Source organism: Triticum aestivum, chromosome 4B, assembly GCF_018294505.1.
Source record: "Triticum aestivum cultivar Chinese Spring chromosome 4B, IWGSC CS RefSeq v2.1, whole genome shotgun sequence".
NCBI lineage: Eukaryota > Viridiplantae > Streptophyta > Magnoliopsida > Poales > Poaceae > Triticum > Triticum aestivum.
In genome coordinates, this window is record NC_057804.1 from 88,757,484 (window position 1) to 88,769,226 (window position 11,743).

General features: G+C 40.6%; 1 long non-coding RNA gene across 2 annotated transcripts; it reads right to left on the minus strand.

Moving 5' to 3' along the window:
• Nucleotides 1–1,628: 1,628 nt before the first annotated feature.
• Nucleotides 1,629–6,740, minus strand: LOC123091186 (uncharacterized). Of its 2 annotated transcripts, XR_006442957.1 has the most exons (5): nucleotides 6,469–6,740; nucleotides 5,557–5,669; nucleotides 3,454–3,761; nucleotides 2,845–2,905; nucleotides 1,629–1,866 (listed from the first exon to the last, which is right to left on the minus strand). It is a non-coding gene; the product is annotated as an uncharacterized lncRNA (long non-coding RNA). The 2 variants fall into 2 exon arrangements; XR_006442956.1 differs by having other exon boundaries at nucleotides 1,629–2,905; nucleotides 6,469–6,739.
• Between the last annotated feature and the right edge of the window lie 5,003 nt (nucleotides 6,741–11,743).

The following is an 11,743-nucleotide window of genomic DNA, read 5'->3' on the forward strand; positions in this document are numbered from 1 at the left end:
CTGCCGAGCGCTGCCGCCGCCGCTGCCGCGCCTCACCCGTGCTGCCGACGCCACCTCCTGCCCGTGCTGCCGCCCCGCCGACGCCACCGCCTGCCCGCGTCGCCGCCCCGCTGTTCGTCTCCAACGCCACCGCCCGCCGTCGCCGCCGCCGCTGTTGGGTTTTTTTCTCCTGAACCGGTACGAACCGGAGCCGGTTTTTTTAGGTTTTGCGGTTTCGTTTTAGACCGGTTTTCGTTGGTTTATTTTATTTAGCGGACGTTCGTCCATTCGTTTGTTTTAACGAACGTTGTTCGCCAGTTAGGTTCAGACAGCGAACATTCGTTCGTTAGTCTTTTCTTTTTATTTTACTAGTACAAATGCCCGTGCTTTGCACCGGGCGATAAAAAAGGCACATATGTCATTGTGCATTATTTTTATATTCAATTTTAATAAACGTCTATAATGAGGTCAAACATGGAAAAATCCTTATTTTTAATAAAAGTTAACATTTTCACAAAATTGGAACTCTTTTTAAGAATATTTAACACATTTATGAAAATAACATTTCTCTAAAAAAGAGCATTTTTTACCGAAAAGGTACATTTTTTAATAGAAGTCTTTTATGAAAAGAATGTTTTTTTGTGTTTTACGTTTCTAAATGGACTTTGTTAATGTTTTTTATTTTATGTTTCTAAATGGACTTTGTTTTAGTAAAAATGGAACATTTTTTTGGGAATTTTTAATTTTATAAAATGTGAATATAATAGTTTGAAACAAAAATAGTGTGAACATTTAAAAGCTATTTTTACTGTATTAAAAAATTACAACTATTTTTTAGAGCATTTTTGTTGACTTTTACTGGTGGTTGTTTGGTTGGAAAGAGTTTTTTTGGCTATTTGGGCTTGGTCCAAACATATTACTTGACGTTAACTTTTATTAAAAGTAACAACCAATTGTTTCGCCCAAGCAGTATATATTAAAAGGCGACAATACTACTTTTTGCCGAACAATACACCACTGCAATCATGGGAGTCCAATTAATGATTTACATTGAAACTGAATCCATTATTGAATATATGCACACGACACCAATAAGACGATTTTTGGACAACAATGAGATTGTGCCATCCATGTATAGAATTAAACTACAGCAGACTGTTTGATTAGGGTCGTGCAATGATCTGCAGCATAAACTATCATCCACAGAGTAGTTTCGAAGCAAATAAACTTTAACTTTCTGAACTCTATTGACCCGTATGTTTGTCATGGTGGTTCTGCTCATAGAGTCCATATAGCTCAACATTAGCAGTTACAGCACCTCATCATATATTGGGTCTTCAACAGAAGCAAACACATGGTCAGAGTGTTCCTAAGATTAATGGTTTCTGAACTCTGTATCTGCTATTCTATAAGTTATTTTTTGAAAAATGCTATTCTATAAGTTAGCCATGAACAAGGTTTGCTTTCTATGAAGGAATATAACAGTAAAGAGCACCAGGGCAGCAACTGAAGGGTTTGATTTCATTCAAGAAATATGGCATTACATCCATAGCAAAACATGATGTTATTTGTGGAAATAAAATAGTAAGAACACTACTACTGCTAGTAAAAGCAATATTATCCAACATGATAATTTGAACCAGCACATAGGACCACCATCAACCATATCTTTTCTTACAGATTCATATTGGAGAATAAAGTTGTCCCAGAATCAACAAAATGTTCGAATTACTTTACAAAGACTATCAATTTTTGTTAATATGAAACCTTATGAATCATATTTCCTCAAATATGTACGTCTCCCAGCCGCGCCTTACCACCTCTCTTCCGTCCATTTTAGATGCTTCGTCATTCGCCACACCGCCGCCGAGCCGCCGCCGTCAATTTCTTTGAAAGTTTTCATAGATAGATAGTGCACAAAAAGAGAAACGATTCATAAGAAAAGTAATGTATGCACCTATCCTGTCTCCCAAGAATCGAACTTCTGTGGTAAATTAAAACTAACACATACCATGGCTATCCAATAGCCACGAGTGATGTTGAAGTGTTAATATTAAGTGATACATGCAGTAAGATAAGAAGGTCTTCGGTAAAAAAATATCTGATTACTGCGAAAAAACTCTGGTGCCAAACATTTAGTATCGACTAAGCTACATGTTTTCTATATTTGAACATGCCAGAGAAACAAAAGAAATATGTGATCGGATCAGGTTCTCGTCTCACCATTGAGCGTGATGCACATATCCTGATATATGCACCCTAAATCCTAACAAGTTTCAGAAATATCAAACTTACAAAACCAAATAACTGAATTTGCTGGCCCCATACATCATTTAAAGATTAAAAGAAACTCAAATCCAAGATCAATTGTTTTCATAGTTGTTGTCCCCAGATCAAATATTGTTCCAAATTTTCCAAGAGATCCACCACAAAAATTAAAAAGGACAGACCCAGTGCATAGAAGCTCCCACACAAGGTGGGGTCTGGGGAGGGATTATAGGAACCTAGTCTTACCCCTGCAAATTGCAATGCAGAGATACCCAGGACCTCTTGGCACAAGTGGGGAGGACTCCACCATAAAAATTGTTTCTTATTTTTATTTCTTCCATTGAAGGGGAGCCTTGGCGCAGTGGTAAAGCTGCTGCCTTGTGACCATGAGGTCATGGGTTCAAGTCCTGGAAACAGCCTCTTACAGAAATGTAGGGAAAGGCTGCGTACTATAGACCCAAAGTGGTCGGACCCTTCCCTGGACCCTGCGCAAGCGGGAGCTATATGCACCAGGTTGCCCTTTTTTTATTTCTTCCATTGAAGCAAAGCAAGATAAACAAATAAATAAAGACATGCTTGTGTTTAAGGGTTGTATACCAGGAATAGCAGCTCAGCAAGCAAGATCAGATGTTGCGCATTTGAGGTTCGCCTCTCCACCCTAGGAAACCACACACAATTATAGCAAAGAATAAGCAAATCAGCGTAAGAAATAACACAGAAAGCTAGAATTTCTATGCAACCAACATCACTATAAAAGTAATTGTAATGTTCATTCATTGTATAAGTATACAAAAATTATCTATATGAGAGCTATTAATTGTACTGTCCATTCATTTCTATACAACCTCTTATTATAATTTACAATGAAAGTATGAGAGCTATCAAAATTGGCCAGTACAAAAATTAGAAGACACTACCAAGGTAAGAAAAAACTAAGCAAGCATGGATTTTGAGAAAACTCGCTAACAGTTTTATGAGAGGAATGGACTGCAATGCTGAATGTTCAAAGTGGGAAGAAATTCCTTTAGCATCATATATGCAAGAGATTTGTAAGCAACTCTCAGTTTGCCTAATGGTCCTAATAAGCCATGTTGCTTCCTTTTTCCATCGAATTTTGTGTGAGCAATGTGGTTGGGCATTTCGTCAAACATGTGGAAGGCAGCAATGATACACAGTAACCTAGAGCAAAATAGAGAGTGCACTTACATCTCGTCGTGGCTTAGTACATGGAGGAAGAGAACACAGCTGATCATAGTGCCGTCGACATCAAGGGAAGCAACAAACTGGATGCATGGCTGAAACGCGAATCTAAGGAAGCACGGCACCCGGCGGCCCGGCCCACGCCGTCGGAGATGCCTCGCGCTGTCTCCCCGATTCACCAGGGAGCCTCCTGCTTGTGGATGCCTCGCCCTCCTTCGGCTCAGCTCGCCGTCCTCCTCGCATCGCTTGCCAGCGAGATCACCACGACGCCGCTCGCTCTAGTAAATTACTCGTGCGTTGCTACGAAAATAAATCTACATAAACAAATAATTAAAGGGTCATCCTATTAGAGGGCGAGAACCAATGGAGTAAAATAAGGTACACATCTTCAAGATTATGAATCATACAACAATGAAATCTAATATGGTTTTTGGTAAGTCAGAAATAAATCTATGGACCTCCAATTAAAGTAGTTTTCAGTTCATGTGTTACATAATTTTGTCTAAATGAAGAATCTGTAACTAATTAGACAATTTTACTACAGCAGAAATTAGTGAAACATATCAAGTAGGTTTCTCAACAGAAATGCTTATTATTTTTATTCCAGATCATCGAAAGTAAGTTGCTAAAGTTTTAGATCATAACAGTTATTCTTTTCTGAAAAATGAATAGACACGGAGCGGATAAGTTATGAGGTATTTAAACAGAAATTGCAAGCAAAGTGCCAGTAATATAGAACCAAGCAATAGGCTATCAGAGACCTTCCTTTGTGTAACAAGTGTGTCGTCCAATTAGCAAAGTTTCCCGCAGATGCTTAGCAATAAGAGGTGTCCAACACATTAACAGACACTCTAAGATTGCTACTTTTGTTCCATTTGATATATGTTTATATTGTGTTTGTTTGGACAATCACATATGGCAAATTGGATTACATGGAAATGCAGTAAGACAACTGCAAGAACCTGCTTACACTTAGTTCCACATTTTTATCTCCTCATCATGTGGCCATAACGAAATTCAGCACAGGAGTGCCACATCTTTTATCTCCTCGGATGGATATAACAAACTTCAACATAGTATTGCCACATTTTCCATCTAAGTGCAGAGCACCAATGACTCGCAGCTTTAACAAGCACACTCTTCCTCCCAAGGACAGAGTAGAAGCTCCCCTGAACTTCCCCCAAACAGTGGAATTCTTTGCAGCACCACTACCATGCAATGTCAGAGGAACTACTACTATTTAAAACTATAGTAAAAAGATATTACAAAGTTCAGTGTCTAAGAGTCAAACTACCTAACTGACCAAATGTTAGGCACTGCTAATAAAGGCTGCAGGCTAATTACATGAACACCAGTGAGAAATTGCACAAGAATGAATTAATATAGTGGAAATTCAGGTAGCCAACTCAAATGAGAAAACTGAAGGACATGGAAAAGCAATGTCGTGACCCTTCTAGTCACTGAATTGTTCAGACTCCCAGAGCATATACTAAAGAACATACAGAACTAATAAGTACTCCCTCTGTAAAGAAATGCAAAATACTTGATCAAGACTGTTGCAACTCCTGTACCATTTTTTTGTGAACCTCTTCAAGCTATTACAATGTGAAGACTTACTATATATATTTTTAGAGCCAACCAATTATGTATACCTTAAGCCAATTAACTACAGAGATGTAGAGTGGAACCATATAGCATTGATCTGAACCACTAATGCAAACCTTCAGCCAATTAAGTACAAAGATATAGAGTGGAACCATGTAGCACTGATATGAAAACTTTGTCATACAACGGCCGTTCTTCCTAGATAAAAATTTAGCTAGCTTTATCACCTTTTATTGCTACTTCCAAAATAGTCAATTAAATAATTACCTCTCTGCCATCACCATGATATTAGTTTACCTTTTCTTATATTTTTCTGTCATACAATAGATGTTCCTCCTAGATAAAAATTTAGCTAGATTTATCACATTTGATCGCTACTTCTAATTATTGTTTTCCCTCAGGACCATCTTGTAATGAGGACAGGGGGGTGTTTTAGGCATTGACTTGTTCAGAGCTTATGTAGTAGTTGATGATAGAGCAAATTGATTACACTGTAGTATGTACCTCAGGTCAGACGAAGTTCCGGCAGACGGTGGAGTACGTGCAGATGGATTTCCGGCGAAATCCGCGGTGTACAGCAACGTCAGAAACTTGCGACACGACGATGAGCCAAATAACTGTAGATTATCGCAGAGTTAGAACACACAAGATTATTTAACCTTGCAATTAGAATACAAAGGGTACAGTGATGTCTTTTTTCCTTGATGACCGATGCAAATCATCTGGATATGAATTGGGTAGTATTTATTGTCAGGTTTATATACATTGATTGATGGGACTGTAGCAATAACAAAAACTTTCAGTAGCAAGCTACATCTCTGTTCTCTATCTAAATGTGCATCAATCAGTAGCATCATACATCATACATCAACATCTATGTAAATGTGAAGCAATCAACACTTCTCTCTATGCCTTCTCTATCTCTCTGCTCTCTCTCTATTGTTCACCTGTCTCTTTTTTTATCCACAAGAGCAAATCAGTAGGCGTTGGACCCTATCTCTCATCTCTGTTCTCTCTCTCTTTCTAGCAGCAGCGACCAGTAGCAGTTCCATCAATCCTTCTATCTAAATGTGCAGCAATCATCATCTCTCTCTCTGCTCTCTCTGCTCTCTCTCATCCTCACCTGTCTCACCAACAACAGTGTCCAGCATGCCCTCTGCTCTCTCCCTAGAGCAAGAACTCCTCATCGGCAAGGGCGTATGCCTCACCAGCTCCTAGCTCACATGCCCCACCGCAGAAGCCTATCCCCTATGCAGCATCGAGAGGAGGACGTGGATCGAGATCAATCACGGAGAGAGATGAGGGGGGATGAGATCCCATAAGGACGTGAGAAGTGCGACGGGCAACACTAAGGCGGGCTGCTCCAAGTTCTGGGAGGAAGATGGAGGCGAGGGAGGCAAAGAATGAGGGACAAACCTGGGGCCGCCGGAGACGCGCCGGCGAAGCCCTGCCCGAAACCCTAGCCACGGGGGTGGGGTTGCGAGCGGGCGGTAGAGGACGGGAGCGGAGAATCTGGCCGGAGGGGAGGCAGGCGCGGACCATGGGGAGCTCGGGGGCGTGCTGCGCGGCATCGGAGGTCGCCGGAAGTGTCCGCGTGGGTGGCGGTGGCGGCGAGGAGTTCGTGGGCGAGGGGGAGAGAAGACGAGCGCCCGTGGTCTGTTTGTTGCCATGTTTTTTTCCTTTACAAATCTACTCGGATCGTGGGTTGAATACTCCAAACGATAGGGAGTTTTGTGTAAAAACGAAGCGTTTTCTTGATTAAGCACTTAAAATAGGACCACGGGTTGAATATCAGAAAACATAGGGACTTTTATGCAAAAATACAAACGACGTACGACCAGAAGCGATGCGTGGTTTATTAGTAGGGAAAGATTTTCGGCCACGGACTTATCCGCGATTATTTTTATCACGATTCAGCCCCTGATTTTCAAACTACTATAACGTTTTACTCATTTATCCAAATTAGATGAAATCAACGCCAAAATCTTCATCTCGAAGCCCTCTTTCCAGTTAATCAACTTGAACATGATTTTGATACTATAAAATTTGACTTTAGTCCAGATTAGTAAACGATCTTGTTTCATTCGTATTTTGAGTTCCGTTGCTCCGTTTGAGTTGAATCTTTTTGCGAATCATAGCTAATCACATGTATCTAATGTTAAGATCTAATTCACATGTTAGTATTGTTGTTAGGTTTTGACTCTTGTTAGTTTAAGCCATTGCTTGTTTCGTGTTCGATTTGGATCTTTTCTTGGTTTCTCCCGTGTTTCGTTTGAGTGATGGCTTATGTATGCTACTATTTGTCTACGCTAGATTTTGAAGCTTGTTACTATGAATCTCTAGAGTTTGCAGATCATCAACAAGGCAAGTTACACTTTGATCGTACTCTTTTATACCCAGTTTTTACTATGCATTAGTTCTGCCCCACAAATATTTGCATTGGTAGGATTGGGAACATGTGGTTTTGGTTGTAGTGTTTTGAGGTAGGAACCTAATACCTTTTGATCACCTCGGGAATATAGGTTATGCTTATTATTACTTAGCCATGCTCGTAGACGGGGATTGGATCGTGATTCACACATGGAAGTTTGAGAGATATTTTAATTGGATAACATTAAGGTGGCAACTTTAATACACATCTGGGTGGATTGGTTGAGGCACCTGGAGTACCCAGTGTTATCTGTTTTGGAAATCCCGCAGTACCCGTGTGATTATCCTATGGAATGCCACCCAAGCTCAAAGGGATCATAAGATTATTCATGCTAGAAACTTCCGTGTGCAGACACAAGCCATTATGGGCTCTGGCATAGTTGAGTAAGTTGCGTGAGCTCTTGAAGAGGTAGACTAGTATATGTAGAGGGATGTAGGTGGTACTGTCTACCCGGAGTAGAGAGTTAATATTTCAAAAAGGCTATGTCTCGATCATCCGATCATGGATGCAGTCGAGTCTTGTGGGGAAATGTGTGCAAACCTCTGCAGAGTGTGTAAACTAATCATGGTTTGCCGTGTCCCTGGTTACGAACATCTTGAGTATCTGGTACTTGAATCTATTGATGTGATCTCAACATGTTACTCTAATTAATTTTGATGTTGGGTTAATGATGATAATTTTAATTAGGATTTGAGTTGGGCTTACCTTCTCAAATAATGGGCAACAAGGGAGTAGTTAAATAAATTTATTCCTTTGTTGTAGGGAAAAACTAGCTTTATGCAAAATCATGAAACTTACAGCCTTCACCAGCCAAATATTGCATGTAGATATAGTTCTTGCATTATCATTGCTTTACAGTGTAACTATGCCAGCATATTCCATGCGCTGACCCATTTCGGGTTGCAACGTCTTATGTTGCAGATACTCAGACGACGAATAAGGTGCGATAGGTCGTTGTTTTGCACTCAGCTATGCCGTTGGAGTTGATGGACTCATTTAACTTCGAAGCTTCCGCGGTTATCTAGTTTAGATGGCCTTCAACCATGATTTATTTATGTAATCATACTCTTTATGAGGACTTAATGTAATAAGTGTGTGATTGAAACTCTGTTATAATTCCTCGAGTACTGTGCGTGTCAGCATTACCGATCCAGGGATGACACTGATGCACAGAGACTTGACCGTTTGAGGTGTGGTCGCTACAGACAACTACATTCACTTTAAATAGAGCACCACCTAAGTCCGTGGGGACGACACCGTATGAACTGTGGTTTGGCAAGAAACCTAAGTTGTTGTTTCTTAAGGTCTGGGGCTGAGATGCTTGTGTCAAAAGGCTTCCGCCGGAAAGGTTCAAACCCAAGTGGACAAATGCGTCTTCATAGGATACTGATAACCCACAAGTATAGGGGATCGCGACAGTTTTCGAGGGTAGAGTATTCAACCCAAATTTATTGATTTGACACAAGGGGAGCCAAAGAATACTCTCAAGTATTAGTAGCTGAGTTGTCAACTCAGCCACACCTGAAAGAATTAATATCTGCAGCAAAGTGTTTAGTAGAAAAATAGTGTGGAAGTAACGGTAAGAGTGGCAAAAGTAACAATAGTAGTTTTGTAGCAATAGTAACAGTGGCAACGGAAAAGTAACTAAGCAAAGATCAATATGTGAAAAGCTCATGGGCAATGGATCAATGATGGCTAATCATGTCGGATGGCATTCATCATGCAACAGTTATAACCTAGGGTGACACAGAACTAGCTCCAATTCATCAATAGAATGTAGGCATGTATTTCGAATATAGTCATACATGCTTATGGAAAAGAACTTGCATGACATCTTTTGTCCTACCCTCCTGTGGCAGCGGGGTCCTATTGGAAACTAAGGGATATTAAGGCCTCCTTTTAATAGAGTACCGGACCAAAGCATTAGCACTTAGTGAATACATGAACTCCTCAAACTACAGTCATCACCGGGAGGTGTCCCGACTATTTTCACCCTGGGGTTGCCGGATCATAACACGTAGTAGGTGACTATAACTTGCAAGATAGGATCAAGAACTCACATATATTCATGAAAACATAATAGGTTCAGATCTGAAATGATGGCACTCGGGCCCTAGTGACAAGCATTAAGCATAGCAAAGTCATAACAACATCAATCTTAGGACATAATGGATACTAGGGATCAAACCCTAACAAAACTAACTCGATTACATGGTAAATCTCATCCAACCCATCACCGTCCAGCAAGCCTATGATGGGATTACTTACGCACGGTGATGAGCATCATGAAATTGGTGATGGAGGATGGTTGATGATGATGATGGCGACGGATTCCCCTCTCCGGAGCCCGAACGGACTCCAGATCCGCCCTCCCAAGGAAGAACAGGGCTTGGCGGCGGCTCCGTATCGTAAAACGTGATGAATCCTTCTCTCTGATTTTATTTCTCCCCGAACGTGAATATATGGAGTTGGAGTTGAGGACGGTGGATGTCCAGGGGGCCCACAAGACAGGGGGCGTGCCCAGGGGGGTAGGGCGCGCCCCCACCCTTGTGGCTAGGGTGTGGGTCCCCTTCGGCTGATTCTTTTGCCAATATTTTTTATTTATTCCAAAAGTTATCTCCGTGAAGTTCCATGTCATTCCGAGAACTTCTATTTCTGCACAAAAATAACACCATGGCAGTTCTGCTGAAAACAGCGTCAGTCCGGGTTAGTTTCATTCAAATCATGCAAATTAGAGTCCAAAACAAGGGCAAAAGAGTTTGGGAAAGTAGATACGTTGGAGACGTAACAACTCCCCCAAGCTTAACCCATTGCTTATCCTCAAGCAATTCAGTTGACAAACTGAAAGTGATAAAGAAAAACTTTTACAAACTTTGTTTGATCTTGTTGTTGGAAATATGTAAAGCCAGCATTCAAGTTTTCAGCAAAGATTATGAACTAACCATATTCACAATATCATTTAGGTCTCATGTTTACTCATATCAATGGCATAATCAACTAGCGAGCAATACTAATAAATCTCGGATGACAACACTTTCTCAAAACAATCATGATATGATATAACAAGATGGTATATGGCTAGCCTTTTCTGAAACCGCAAAACAGAAATGCAGAGCACCCCTGAAGATCAAGGACTGACCAAACATTGTAATTCATGGCAAAAGAGATCCAGTCACAGTCATACTCAATATCAATTAATAACAATGCATACAAATGACGGTGGTGCTCTCTAACTGGTGATTTTTATAAGAGGATGATGACTCAACATAAAAGTAAATAGATAGGCCCTTCACAGAGGGAAGCATGGATTTGCAGAGGTGCCAGAGCTCGAGTTTTTGAAATAGAGATAAATAATATTTGAGCGGTTTGCTTTCATTGTCAACATAACAACCAAGCGATCTCGGTATCTTCCATGCTACATAAATTATAGGCGATTCCTAAACAGAATGGTAAAGTTTATACTCCCCCACCACCAACAAGCACACTCCACGGCTGGTCCAAAACAATGGGTATTGTCCAACTAACAACAATCCTGGGGGAGTTTTGTCTGTGATTATTTTTATTTGATTTGAGCATGGGACTGGGCATCCCGATAACCGGGCATTTTCTCGTGAATGATGAGCCGAGTCCACTCATCGTGAGAATAACCCACCTAGAATGGAAGATATAGATAGCCCTAGTTGCTACATGAGCGATTCAAGCATACAAAACCGAATTTCATTTGAAGGTTTAGAGTTTGGCACATGCAAATTTACTTGGAACGACAGGTAAATACCGCATATAGGTAGGTTTGGGGGACTCATATGGAACAACTTTGGGGTTTATGGAAGTGGATGCACAAGCAGTATTCCCGCTTAGTACAAGTGAAGGCTAGAAAAAGCCTGGGGAGCGACCAACTAGAGAGCGACAACAGTCATGAACATGCATTAAGATTAACCAACACTAAGTGCAAGCATGAGTAGGATATAAATCACCATGAACATAAATATCGTGGAGGCTATGTTGATTTTGTTTCAACTACATGCGTGAACATGTGCCAAGTCAAGTCACTCGAATCATTCAAAGGAGGATACCATCCTATCATACTACATCACAACCATTTTAATAGCATGTTGGCACGCAAGGTAAATCATTATACTAGTGAATTAAGCACGACATGAGTAACTATAATCACAAATTGTCATTGCAAACATGTTTCATTCATAATAGACTGAATCAGGAGCGATGAACTAATCATATTTACAAAAAACAAGATAGGTC